This window comes from Mirounga leonina, unplaced genomic scaffold (assembly GCF_011800145.1).
Source record: "Mirounga leonina isolate KUSES-001 unplaced genomic scaffold, KU_Mleo_1.0 Mir_173, whole genome shotgun sequence".
In the NCBI taxonomy this organism is placed as follows: domain Eukaryota; kingdom Metazoa; phylum Chordata; class Mammalia; order Carnivora; family Phocidae; genus Mirounga; species Mirounga leonina.
In genome coordinates, this window is record NW_023270447.1 from 84,262,496 (window position 1) to 84,274,926 (window position 12,431).

Sequence of the window (12,431 nt, forward strand, 5' to 3'; positions counted from 1 at the left end):
TGTGTGTGTGTGTGTCCCCCAACAGATGGTGAGCTCTAGGTGTGAGAAACCTGTGCCTTTATTCATCTCTGAACTTACCCCAGCGCCAACCTCAGTAGCAAATGTTCAGTGAATATTTGGACATGAGAAATGTCTTGGAGACAGGAAAAGAGAAGAGAGCACAGTCATGGGCTGTGTGAAACACTGCAGAACCAGTCAGACCCAAAAGTCTAGTGACCCCATGGAGAGCCCATCTGTTGTCTTCCAAGCCCAGCAACCATTCCTTCTTTCCTTTGATAACCCTATCCCCTGCTTAATTTTTCTCCTGAGGGATAACCAACTCTCCATCAATTTGGCCCATGAGACTGACTCCTCCCTCTCTAGATCTCAGAAATGGGCATGTACCCCAAGTCCAGCCATCAGGGTATCCTGCTCTCCCAGGCTCGGTGATTCTTCCAACACAGACCCACAAGCCAAATCAAATCACTGAGCCTTCAATCTGGGTTTTGTTGGAAGCCCTCTTTCTGCTGGGGTTGCTATCTGTAAAGATGTCACTATGAGAGCTCTTCACTGTGGAGAATCTGTGGGAAGGTAAAGCCAGCGTGGAGCAGGGCAGAGCTGAGAGCTGAAGAGAAACCAAGTTTTGAAGACACTGATGAGCCCCTAACACCTGCTCAGTCTTTCCAGAGACTTCTACTTACATAAGCCAATAAATTTCCCTTTTCTACTTAAACCAGTTTGAGTTCTGCTTACAATAAATAGATCCCGGGTGACACACTCCAGTTCACTGGGGTGCTTCTAGAGGACCCAACACATGCACGGTCTAGTCATTCCCTTGCCAGTAGCTATGAGCCCACCAGAGATCCAAATCAGCCAGGATATAATACAGTCACAGCACACACTCCCACCAAGACCTCACGCCATCATCCAAGGATTTAGGAGCAACTGGCATTACCCAACACTCCAAGCCACTGAGGGCAACAGGCTTGTGGGTTTCCCCACTTGGCCATGTAGCCATCCTATAGCATAAGTGGTGGGTTCAGGTAAGGGAAGATCAGAACTGTCAGTTCTAACCAACGGTGCACTGGATCTCTGGGCTAATACACTTTGCTCTTTTGGCCAAAACAGACACACAGAGATACACTATCCAGTATTATTAGAACAACAGGCAACAATTATCAACGAGATGTGGTTCCAATTACACCAAGACATCAGAAACGTAGCAGTTAATGAACTATTTGGAGGTATATGGTATTTTTCAAGCATCCAATATAGATTTTAAATCATGTTAAATAAAACAAGTCATTTCTAAACAGTAAGTGTGCAAGTAAGAATCAAGTTTCTCCTGACCTTTTGCTAGTCAGTACTAATTAATTCCATATATGCGAGTGAGCTTTTAAAAGTTGAAGTGCACATGTACACAAATTATCACGACTATCAAATTACAGCTATTATGATTAGTTCTACAGTGTCCCCCCAGAAGGGTAAGATCATTAAGTTCACATCTGGAGATTAATATGCTCTCACTCTCTGTCTTTATTTTGCTTGTTGGTAAATTCTGCCTAGAAGCAAACATCATCATATCATGACATCAATTTGCCCACTGCGTGTTAGGCCATAAGCTCTCAAAACAAACTTCACACCGCAGATAGGCAGGACGAAAAACCAGGAGGAAAGGCCATCGCCTCATTAGCTCAGAGGCTTTATAAAGGGTTTTCATTCTAAATTCACTCACAGAGGAAATGTGCCCAGCTATACCAGTCGGAATCCCTCTACTCATCTGTGCTGCGGATTAAACATCTTACAAGCATATTAAAGACATCTGTCTTGGAAGGATAGGTTGTGTTCATGGATGTGCACACGTGTGTGCATGTGTCCACGGATGTGTTGAGGGATGGGGTGAGAGGACAGAGACACTTGTTGCCCCATCCTCCCCCACAGGTGGAATTTTGATCCTATGAGAATAACCTGAGTAAACTGTTCGAATTGGGCTTATCTGTTTCAATGAGTCTTTTCATTAATCCTTGGAGGAAATCTTTCTAGAAGGCATTCATCCACGTGAGGAAATGAGCCCTTCCCAATTACACACATAATCTAAACACAGCCTGTTTTGCTGTTTAAAAGAATCTTGCAAATATAAATGTCAATATAGGCAGTCAGTGAGCTCATTTAGTTTTGTTTGGTGGATTTTTACTGGTGTTTGAGGAGTTTTTGCTAATTGTTGAAACAAAATCAACTAACGGGTAAGAAAATATATAGGATCTAAATGAGGGAAGAAGAGAGGGAGCTATCTGTTAGGAAAACTTGTGTCAGAAAGTATGACCACTTGGCCCACATTTGATAAAGGAAGGAACAGAGATGATTGGGAAGAAAGTGGGGGAGGGGGAGACAAGACAGGAAAGTTTCCTCAGAAAAGGTTTTTTGTTTTGTTTTTTGTTTTTGTGTTGTTGTTTTGCAAAGATAACAGCCTCTTGCTCTACACATTGTCACTTCTCTTTGCCTCCGTTGTAACCTCCTGTCTACTTTGCAGTTACTTACATGAAATTAACCATCATTGGGTGGCATGCCTATTTGGACCAAAAGCTCCTAGAGAGCTGGTACCATGGCCGGTGGGGAGGGCGCAGTGGGTAAGTCACCACGTTCCTCCCAAGGAGGGGCACTAGTATCAGTGCCTGTACCCCGGGCTCCTGGTAAATTTCCACTCCACAGAATCGCCCACCACGGGAATTACTTCTTTGTTCATTCATACAGATAATTTGCCTGCTGAGGGCCAGGCACAGTACCTGGCCCCAGCCAGTGCCTGGAAAGTCACAGGTTTCCCGACAGAGGCAGCTACCAGGAAGCGTCTGTCTTGCTTCCTCTGGATGCCCCTAGACAGTAGGTCAGTTAAACCAACCGGCCAGTGAACAAATAAAAACATGGAGGTTCTAGAGAACAATCCAACTCAACCCATGGGTGGCTTCTGTCCTATCTCTACATGACTTCATTCATCCCACACTATTTATCAAGCACCTACTATGTATTAAGAATTTTTCTAGGCAATGGGGATACAGCAGTGAACAAATCGAAAACAAAAACAAAAACAAAAACAAAAACAAACCCTGCCTTGATGAAGTTTACCTTCTAGAGGGAGAGACCAATAAATAATAAAACAACTCTATGTTAGCCAGGGATAAGTAGTAACAATTCAATGAGCCTCAGTTTCTTCATCTGCCAACTAGGGATAATAATGTAATGATAATGATCTTGCAAGGATTAAATGACTTTTTTTTAAAGATTTTATTTATTTGACAGCGAGAGAGCAGGAGAGCACAAGAAGTGGGAGCGGCAGAGGGAGAGGGAGAAGAAGGCCCCCTGCCGAGCAGGGAGCCCGAAGCGGGGCACGATCCCAGGACCCTAGGATCATGTGCCGAGCCGAAGGCAGTCGCTTAACCAACTGAGCCACCCAGGGACCCCTGATTAAATGATTTAATTCACATAAAGCATTCTGATCAGTGCCTGGGGCACACACATTCAATAAACGTCAGTCGTTATTATTGTGATCATTACCCTGGCTGGTTCCCTGCATTCAGGTGCCCACAGTTTAGCAACGCCACTTGGCTTCCGTGGTCTTGGCGAGGGGGCTTGGCACCTGCGCACCCAGGCATGACAGCTCTGGGGAAGATAAATCACGCTTTGTTTAAACTCAACCACTGGAAAAAGAATACCAACAGTCTTCTCCCAGACTGGAAAAATCCCAGATAGCATGCCCAGTGCTTTTTCAGATTAGGAGGAAAAAAAAAAGGATTAGGACACAGTGGAGGATTTTAGCCAAGAGAGTAAAAGCTGCATTTCACCCCACAGAGAGCCTCTGAAGCGTAGTGAGGTGTCAGGGTTTCATGAAATACGCTCTGTGGTCAGACAGGCCCGGTTTAAATCTTAGTTTATCACTTACTTGGTAAAGTGACTTGGGCAACAGGCCTTCCCACAGGCCTATAAAACTAGGATAAGAGAAAGCACAGGTTCGTGATGAAGAACAAATGCACGGGGCTGGATTATAGCAAGTGCTCAGTTAAAGCAGCTTGCTCCTTCGTCTCTGCTGAGAAGGAGAGATGGTCAGTTTCTATACTGGAAATGCAAACGCTGTACCAGTTGCTTTCTGAATCCAGGCTTGCATCAGGCAGTAAATGTTTATAGACACACATCTGAGGGTATGGAGTCTTTTGTAGAGAAATAAGAAGAAACTAAGGAGCAAAGGCATCACGACAGCTGCCAGGGTGTAAAGGATGGCATTTGCAAGGAGGATGGGAAACGCAGGAGGGAAAGGAGGGAAAGGACCCCAAGCCTCTGACTCCAGCCAGCCTGACATCCACCAGAGAAGGAAGAGATGTGATCTATTTTTGCAAACATACTACCTACTACCCAGAATGAGAGGGGGAGACACATGTTCTACTCGCCTTTAGCCAGACTAACGGGAAATAGACCAGGATGGCTGCCAACTCATCTCAAAGACATTTTTTAAAGAAACTATAGAAGAGACAAGCTTGATCAAGATAAGCTAGTTCCAGAACTCTGCCAGAGCCCAGCAGAGACATTTTTATTCAGCCCTAGAATTAACCCAGAAAAAAAAAAAAAATCCCAAATGTACACACAAAAATGTGCACTTATTTTCTTAATGTAATATTAGCAGAGGGGCAAACCCAGTTTCTCTGTTTTCTTTCTGGATTTTCACGGAAACTGTAGGTTTTTGTGGGGTTTGTAAAATATGCATGCTCAGGAACGTATGGGCCCTGAGAGGCTAATGGGAAACAAGGGCCACTGACACCAGGACGAAGGTCTAGGGGAAGCAAAACCAAAATGAAATCTATTGGGGAGACAGACGAGGGAAGCCTATAAAAGAAAATTAGGAAAATGCATCCTAAGGGAGCTTCTCTGAGCTGTTCTGACAACTCGTAGAGGGTCCACAAGGGGTCACGGACATCAAAAATGTGCCCCAGACACTGACCCTTTGAGAGTCAGGAAGCCTGAGTTATACCCACAGCTCTGATTTTTAGTCATGGAACCCCAGGTACAGGATTCCACTCAGCTGTTCCTCAGTTTCCTCACCTGTGAAATGGGTACAATATTTAACCCTGAGGAACGTACATAGGGTCACGTTCGTGAAATTGCTTGGTGAGCCAGAGTCCTGAGTGTCAGATCAGGCTCGTAGAGGAAGAGTTCCTTGCGTCTTCCCTAGCACAGCTAGGAATATGTGCAAAGTGTTTAATAAATACAGCAACAGTTCACCCAAGAGCCCCAAATTGTCCTTTTTATTTAACACCAGGCTCTGGCAACACTTCCTGCATCAGGAGAGAAGAGAAATGAACACCCACCCTGAGATGTGCGGAACTGAGATATGCTCTAATTAGCTTCCCTAGAAACGCAGCTAGCCTAGCAACAAGGCTTAGCCAAGCACACTCTTAAAGAGACACAGAACTTTCTGGCTTGACTGCATGTGGCCCTTGGTTCCAGGGCTCTAAAGTGCCCGGTCCCTGGTCACAGTGGAAGGGCCATCCAGAGAGGCCCCCAGTCCCAGGGTGGTGGCAAGATCACAGAGCCCTGGAATCAGACAGCCTGGGCTTGAATTCTTACTGCATCACGTAGCCGCTGTGGGAGCTTGGGTGAAGTTATTTCAACTGCAGGAACCTAATTTCCCTCCTCTGTAACATGCCACTATGAATCCCACCTACCTCCTGGGATTACATAAAATCACAGATGTAATGCGTATGGCTTTCTGAAGTAATTTAGGGCTGCAGCAAAAGGGTTTTGCCAGGATTGCCAAGGCCCACTGAGGGAATGTGTGTCTCCTTTCTAGGTAACCTTACAAAGCCTTCCTAACAGACAGGGCCCTTGTGGGGCACTCCTGTCCTCTTTGGCTCCCCCTTTTTAAGCCAAAAGAAGACCAAGGGGAGAGAAACGCCTAGCGACTTAAAAATACATTTTTCTCTATTGGCACACACATAATATGGGCCAACGGTGGGAAAATGTAATTATCATAATGCTTTTCCTTGAAGGTTGGTTTTTATGCCTTCAACTGTGTTAAAAATGTGAATTCCGTCCAAATCAAGAAATAACTTGAGAAGTGTAAAAAAGGGAAAGAGATTATAGTAAAATCAATATTAGCAAGAGTGAAATTGCAAGACTAGAGGCAATAAAACCCTTCCCAAGCCAAGGAAAGAGATCTCATCGTAAAATTATATTACTTTAGTTTTATCACTTGGTAAATTGCTTGAATATTAGTATCACTGAGGCTACATTTCTTTTCAACCCAAGAACGCACTTCAGCCTTGGCTCTAGTGCAGACCAGATTAGGGCAGCATCGTTCAACAGCATTATCTTATTAACTTGGCTAGGAGCTCATTATTTTAACCACGGTCCCACATCCTTGCCCTCAGACCCTTCTCCAAAACATCATTTTTACTCAGATGCTCTGTCCTGGTCCCCCCATCAAGACTATTTGTGGACATTGATATCTGAATTTCCCATCATTTTTATATGTTACTCAATATTACTCTCCTTTTGATTTTTTCCCCAGCCATTAAAAAATGTAAAGATCATTCTTAGCTTGCAGGCTCAAAGAAAGAGGCAGTGAGCCGGATTCGAGGCACCAGCCAGAGTCTGAGCACCCTTGCTGTCCTGTCTCCCGAAATCATCCCCACTCTGGCCGTTGCAGGAACATAAGCAGCTATGTGTCCAGGCATCTTTTTCTTAACGCTGGGTCCTGGGACAGCTCAGCTCAGCGTCCTCATGCCTCTCTGACATTCTGACAGGTGGTTCTCTCTCGTCTGACTTGGAATAACACCACTTCCGGGCGGTTTGTTCTCGCGTCCTAGCCGGGATGACTCTGAGGCTTCTCTAAAAGCCTCTGATCCCGGCTGTCTCGAGTTGCGCGGGCAATTCCAGATCATGCAGAACAATTGCAACAGACCTGGTTACAACATGGCGCCAAGCCTTCCTCGGTGTAAAATAGTATTGCTCCATTGCGATGTAGGGAAAAGCATGGAGATGGTGGTCAGCAGGGTATAGACTTGTCAGGAGAACCAGGTGCAAAAATTACAGAAAGTATCAGACACTTTTCAAAGCAGAGCGCCCCGTAGCTAACTGACTCAAGGGCTATTTAACTCACATTGCTCCTGAGGCTCCAAGGGAGCCCTGCCATGAGTGGCTTTGCTGGGCTAAAGGTGACACATTCAAACCAGAACTCACCAGCACCAATTCTGGGTTGATGAAAGGCCCAGAAAACTCCAGAGCCATCATCATCAGGATCCGGAAGTTTCCAGCTGATCAATGGCCTGGTCAAGTCAATCCTATTTCTCTGGAGAGGGCTCCTTCCAGAAGGAGACGCACAAGCTCACAGAGGCAGCGACTGCATTTCAATCAAGACAATGGCTCAGGTCTAGATGGTCCCTATTTGACTGTGGTGTCAGGGGAGCATGGCCATGACGGAGACCTGATACTCAAGGTTCACATTCCCCGGGTGACTCCCCCCAAAACCTTCATTTTGGGTGCCTTTCTCTGAGTTGTGGCAAGAATTCCGTGATTTGGGAGTATGATGTTCTAACGATCATCCTCTGACAAACGACAAATAACGGTGTGTACCCAGCAACAAAGTTCCTGGGGCCGCCAAGGGAAAAACACAACACCATGACAGAAACCCTGTGTGGGCTGGTTGGTTGCTTGGTCGGTTTTCTTCTTCTGTCACCGAAAGGTTTTCATGGCAAGATTGCTCGTTGTGCTGGATGGAACTCTCTCAACATTGGCTCCTGTACCCAAAGTCCAGCCCAGGCCCAATTTTATTTCTGCAGATTTAAAAAAACAGGTTAGTTTCCTGCTTACAGTTGGTTTCCTTTTAAGAGTGGCACTGAAAGAAACCAGAGCCCACTCGGAGAGGGGCAGCCAGGACAGCGAGGAGTCTGGAAGCCACATCATCAGAGAACAGGTTGAAGGGACTAGGGATGAATATTTCGGAAAAGTGAAGATGCAGCAGGGGGTGAGCAGGTGAATGCTATCACCCTCTTCAACTATCTGAAGAGCCATCACAGGGATGGGAAATTTAGAAACAGACTTCAGATGGGCAGAGATGCTACTTTCTCTCAGACTCCAAGTGTTCTTTTTATAATATATGTTGGGATTTCCCTTTACGACCGAATTTAATTGTAAAGGAGAAATAAAGTGAAAGGAATATATGCTAAAAAATAATGCATATTTTGAAAATAAGTTCTCAGGCAGGACTAACCTATGATCACTCGTTCACCCTGAGGTCACTCAGAGTCAAGAGATAAGCAGTTGAATATTGTCAACCCTGGCATTTTGGAATAAGAATCAGTAGTTTATTTGTATGTAGACGAAGCAGCCACAAAAATTCAACCATACAAAAAAATTCTACCATCGGATCACTGTCCACAGGTTCTTCACCTGCATAAATATCTGGCATCAGGTCATAAGACATGTATGAGGAGGGAAAAAAAATCTCTGCAAACTGCAGGACAATTAGCACTTTTTCCTGCTCACCAAATGCCAGTAGCTTCCTGCAATCACTGTGAGAAGCAAGAGGACCCTCCAAGATGCCCCCTAGAAAAGAGAAACGTCCCTAGAGAGGAGTATTGCTGCAGGAGACAGATGTGATTTCCACACAATGGCACGAGTACCTCCAGCTTACCTCCAGCTTCCTCTGTGCCAGGAAACACTGAGGTGCTCTACGAGTATTAACTCATGTAATCCATGCAAAAATGCTGTGTGGCAAGTTCTATTACCATTAGCTGTTGCAGAAACAAAGTACAGAGAGCTCTGTCAGATTCCATACTTTGCCCAAGGTCACACAGCCTATGGGAGAACAGGGCTTCACATCCAGGCAGCCTGGCTCCACTGTCCAGGTTCCTGACCCCCACACTATCTCACCTCCCTATAGAGAGTCAATAATTTTAGGGTATCCAACCAGCCAACGCTCCTACCAGGTCCAGAGGCTGGAAGTCTAAAATCAAGGTGTTGGTAGGTTGGTTTGTTCTGGGGCCGTGAGGGAAGGATCTGCTCCAGGCCCCTCTCCTGGGCTTGTAGGTGGCTCTCTCTGTGTCTCTCCACATTGTCTTTTCCCCTTGTGTGTCTCTGTATCTCAATTTCCCTTTTGTATAAGGACATAAGTCATACGGAATTAGGACCCACTCTAGTGACCTTGTCTTAATTACATCTGCAACTACCCCATTTCCAAATAATTCTGAGGTACTGAGGCTTGGGACTTCAACATATGATTTGTTGGGGTGGGGGGAATAATTAAACCCATAATGATGTCTGAATTAAATTAGGTAATGCCTATAACACACCTCGCACATTCTAAGTGTTCAACAAGTGGTTTTTATTACCATTATTATTTCTATAATTAAGATTCTTTCTCCCAAGAAAGAATCAAGGAAGACCAAAAAATAAAAATCCCAGAGCCACTCAAATCAGCTAGATCCATGGATTTCCGAAAGATAAGAAATGCAAGGACATGTCTCTGGTTAGACATTTTTTACTAAACATACCCATTGCTAGCCTCAAGTAGGCCTCTCCCAACTTAGCTAGGTAGGTTCCAGGGCTAGCCCACCTTATGCACAAATTGCCTACCAGAGTCTGCAATCTGTTCTATAATACTGTGACTAAGCCGGTTCTATAAAATTTAACCAACATTTATTTTCTGCTCACATTAATTAATTAATCCATTCTTTCATTCAAAATATGTTTGCATATATGATCTGGGCCATGTCCTATTCCAGGCACTGAGGATAGATATGGAAACAGAAAAAAAGGCTCTGTCTTCAAGAAGCTACAGTCCCATGGATCAGATACTAAACACATAACACAACAAAGAAAATGCTTTAAGATAACAAAAGTGTTACGAAGAAGTAAGATGGGTGGGAGAGAGGGGGACAAGAGAAGACCCACCACAGTCAAAAGGACCAAGGAGCCTTCTTATGAGTCTCAGGCTAGAATGATGTAGAGGAAGTGGCCACGTGCAGACCCTGGGGAGAACTCTAAGCAGCAGATGCACCTAAGCAGGTACAAAGGCATGTGCATGGCGTGGGAAGCAATGGGGAGACCTGGAACTGGGGCCTGATGAGCCAGGGAGGGAAGGCAAGGGAGGTCAGCGGCCAGACCACGTAGGGTCTTTTAAATCACGGTAGGAACTTCAAGTTTTCTAACTACAGCTTTCTCCTCTTGTTGTAAATTCCAACCTGGGACCCCAGAAGCATGTGTCACGTCCACCTGACAGAGCAATTTCAGATCTCCTTGCTTCCCGGGACAGGGGTTCCAGTGGTGAAGAGTGAGGTGCAACTACAGGGCAGAAGCTGAGCTGTAGCAACAGTGACTCGAGTGGGGGAGGGCGCAGGAAAGACGGCGAGAGATGCGGACAGAAGATGGGAAAGGAGGTGAGGTTGAAGGAAGAAGGGGAATCAGGGCTGAAGGTCATGGGCATCACCAGGAGGTTTCAGCCAATAGCAAAGAATCAAGCTCTCAAGAACGGTCATCTATACACTGATATTTTTCCTCTGGCCACAAGATGCTTCACCTAACCTTTCCTGGGAGGATGTCAGGCTTCCTCTAATGTTACTCCGATTATTACGGCCTTTGACACATCTACTTCCATTGCTGTCCACTCTGAATGCATGCCTGGCAGTCTGGACATCAAAGCACATGGGGAAAATGCTTAACAAACACTCTCTGACGATGATATAGGAGTCTCCGCCCGGCTCATAGAAGGGCAGGACAGAATCCAGGGCACCATCCTCAAGCAGATGGTTTGCAGAGAGGCTGCTCTTGTTTCGAAGGGTCGTAAAGCCTTGGAAAGTGCAGCAGAGCTACTGAGAGACATCCCCCAGGCTCAAGGTCTCCCTGCTGGACCCCTTCGCCCCGAGACCCTTTCCCCAGTACGTAACTCTAATTAGAAATTAAAATGGTATGTTAGCATTGCAGCACTTTTATATTAGAGCTGGCACTCGCCCTTGTTCCTGGAAAAATTAAAAGTCCCTAAGATGATACCTCATTAGCAACACAATGGAGGATAGGCAACCATGGTGCGGTGCACGACGCAAAGTGTGGTAGGCGGTTCCTCCGTGGTGGGCCACGGCGGGATTTCACACGGGCCATGGATGATTTTTATGTGAACTGTTGTGCATTTATTTTTTTTAAAGATTTATTTATTTGACCTGCATCAGGCTCCCTGCTCAGCGGGGAGTCTGCTTCTCCCTCTGCCCCTCCCCCCATTCGTGCTCTCTGTCTCTCAAAAATAAATAACTAAAACCTTAAAAAAAAGATTTATTTGAGAGAGAGAGAGAGCAGGGGGATGGGACAGAGGCAGAGGAGAGAGGATCTCCAGCAGACTCTGCACTGAGCTCAGAGCCCAACGCCAGGCTCAATCTCATGACCCTGAGATCACAACCTGAGCTGAAACCAAGAGTCAGATGCTTCACTGTGCCACCGATGTGCCCCTTGTTGTGCATTTATTTTAATGTACATCAGGAAGAAATATAACTAGCACCCCAAATCCATGGTAGGATGAGTCTGAGTAAAAAGAAAAGACTGTAGAGTTGATTTTTAAAAGTTATTGTTTAGATAATAACATAGATGCTCCTGATATGGCAACAGCAACAAAACCAGTCAGGCATTTCTTGAAAGCCGAAGGCTTGTCTGTCTTCATCTTGGGATACACATTTGGCTAAGAGCAAACAGGGAGCAAGGGATGTTTTGGGGCATTAAAGAGACTATTCAGCCACCATGTGTGTACAGATGGGGGCACCAAGGTGAACGGGCACACGCCCTCCGGTGTGGGGGTGCACACTGCACTCTTCCGAACTGACACCATAGCATTCTGTGCATGCGTCTCCTCACAGACTTCCACGTGGTGGGCTGTGAACTCCTCCAGGACAGGAGACACATCATCTGCTAGCCCATAGCAAACGTGCAGTAACTGCCCGTTGAATGAACAGCTCTATGAGGCATGGGGCGTGGTCAAGAGCAGACGGCCTATGTCAGGCTCCTGACCTACCACTTCCCAGCTGTGTGACCTTGAGCAAGTACTTGACCTCTCCTATGCCCCAAATTTCCTCAACTGTAAAATGGGAGTTACAATTAAAACCTAGCTCAAAGGGTTCTCGTGAGAATTAAAGGAGTTAACATACGTAAAGCCCATAGAATAGCACCTGGCTATGGAAGGACCACTATCCTCATCCTCCAACCTAAAGACAGCATGACTTTAAAGCAAGAATGTCATCAGTCATCCAGTTGTATATACATATAATTATCCCTTTACTTGCCTATCCCACTAAACTCTAGGCTTCCAAAGACTGAACCCCCTTTCACAGCTGTATCCCCAAGTGCTCTGGTTTGACACACATTAGTTACTAAGTGCTTAGCTGATGTTTGAACAAATGAACAGCCCCTCCTGCTATCCTAGGATGTCC

At 45.6% G+C, this 12,431-nt stretch overlaps 1 protein-coding gene across 1 annotated transcript in view; it reads right to left on the bottom strand.

Annotated features, from left to right (window-relative positions):
* The window catches only part of KAZN (kazrin, periplakin interacting protein), a 1,036,992-nt gene that overhangs the window by 929,344 nt on the left and 95,217 nt on the right, over positions 1-12,431 (bottom strand). The window lies entirely within an intron of this gene.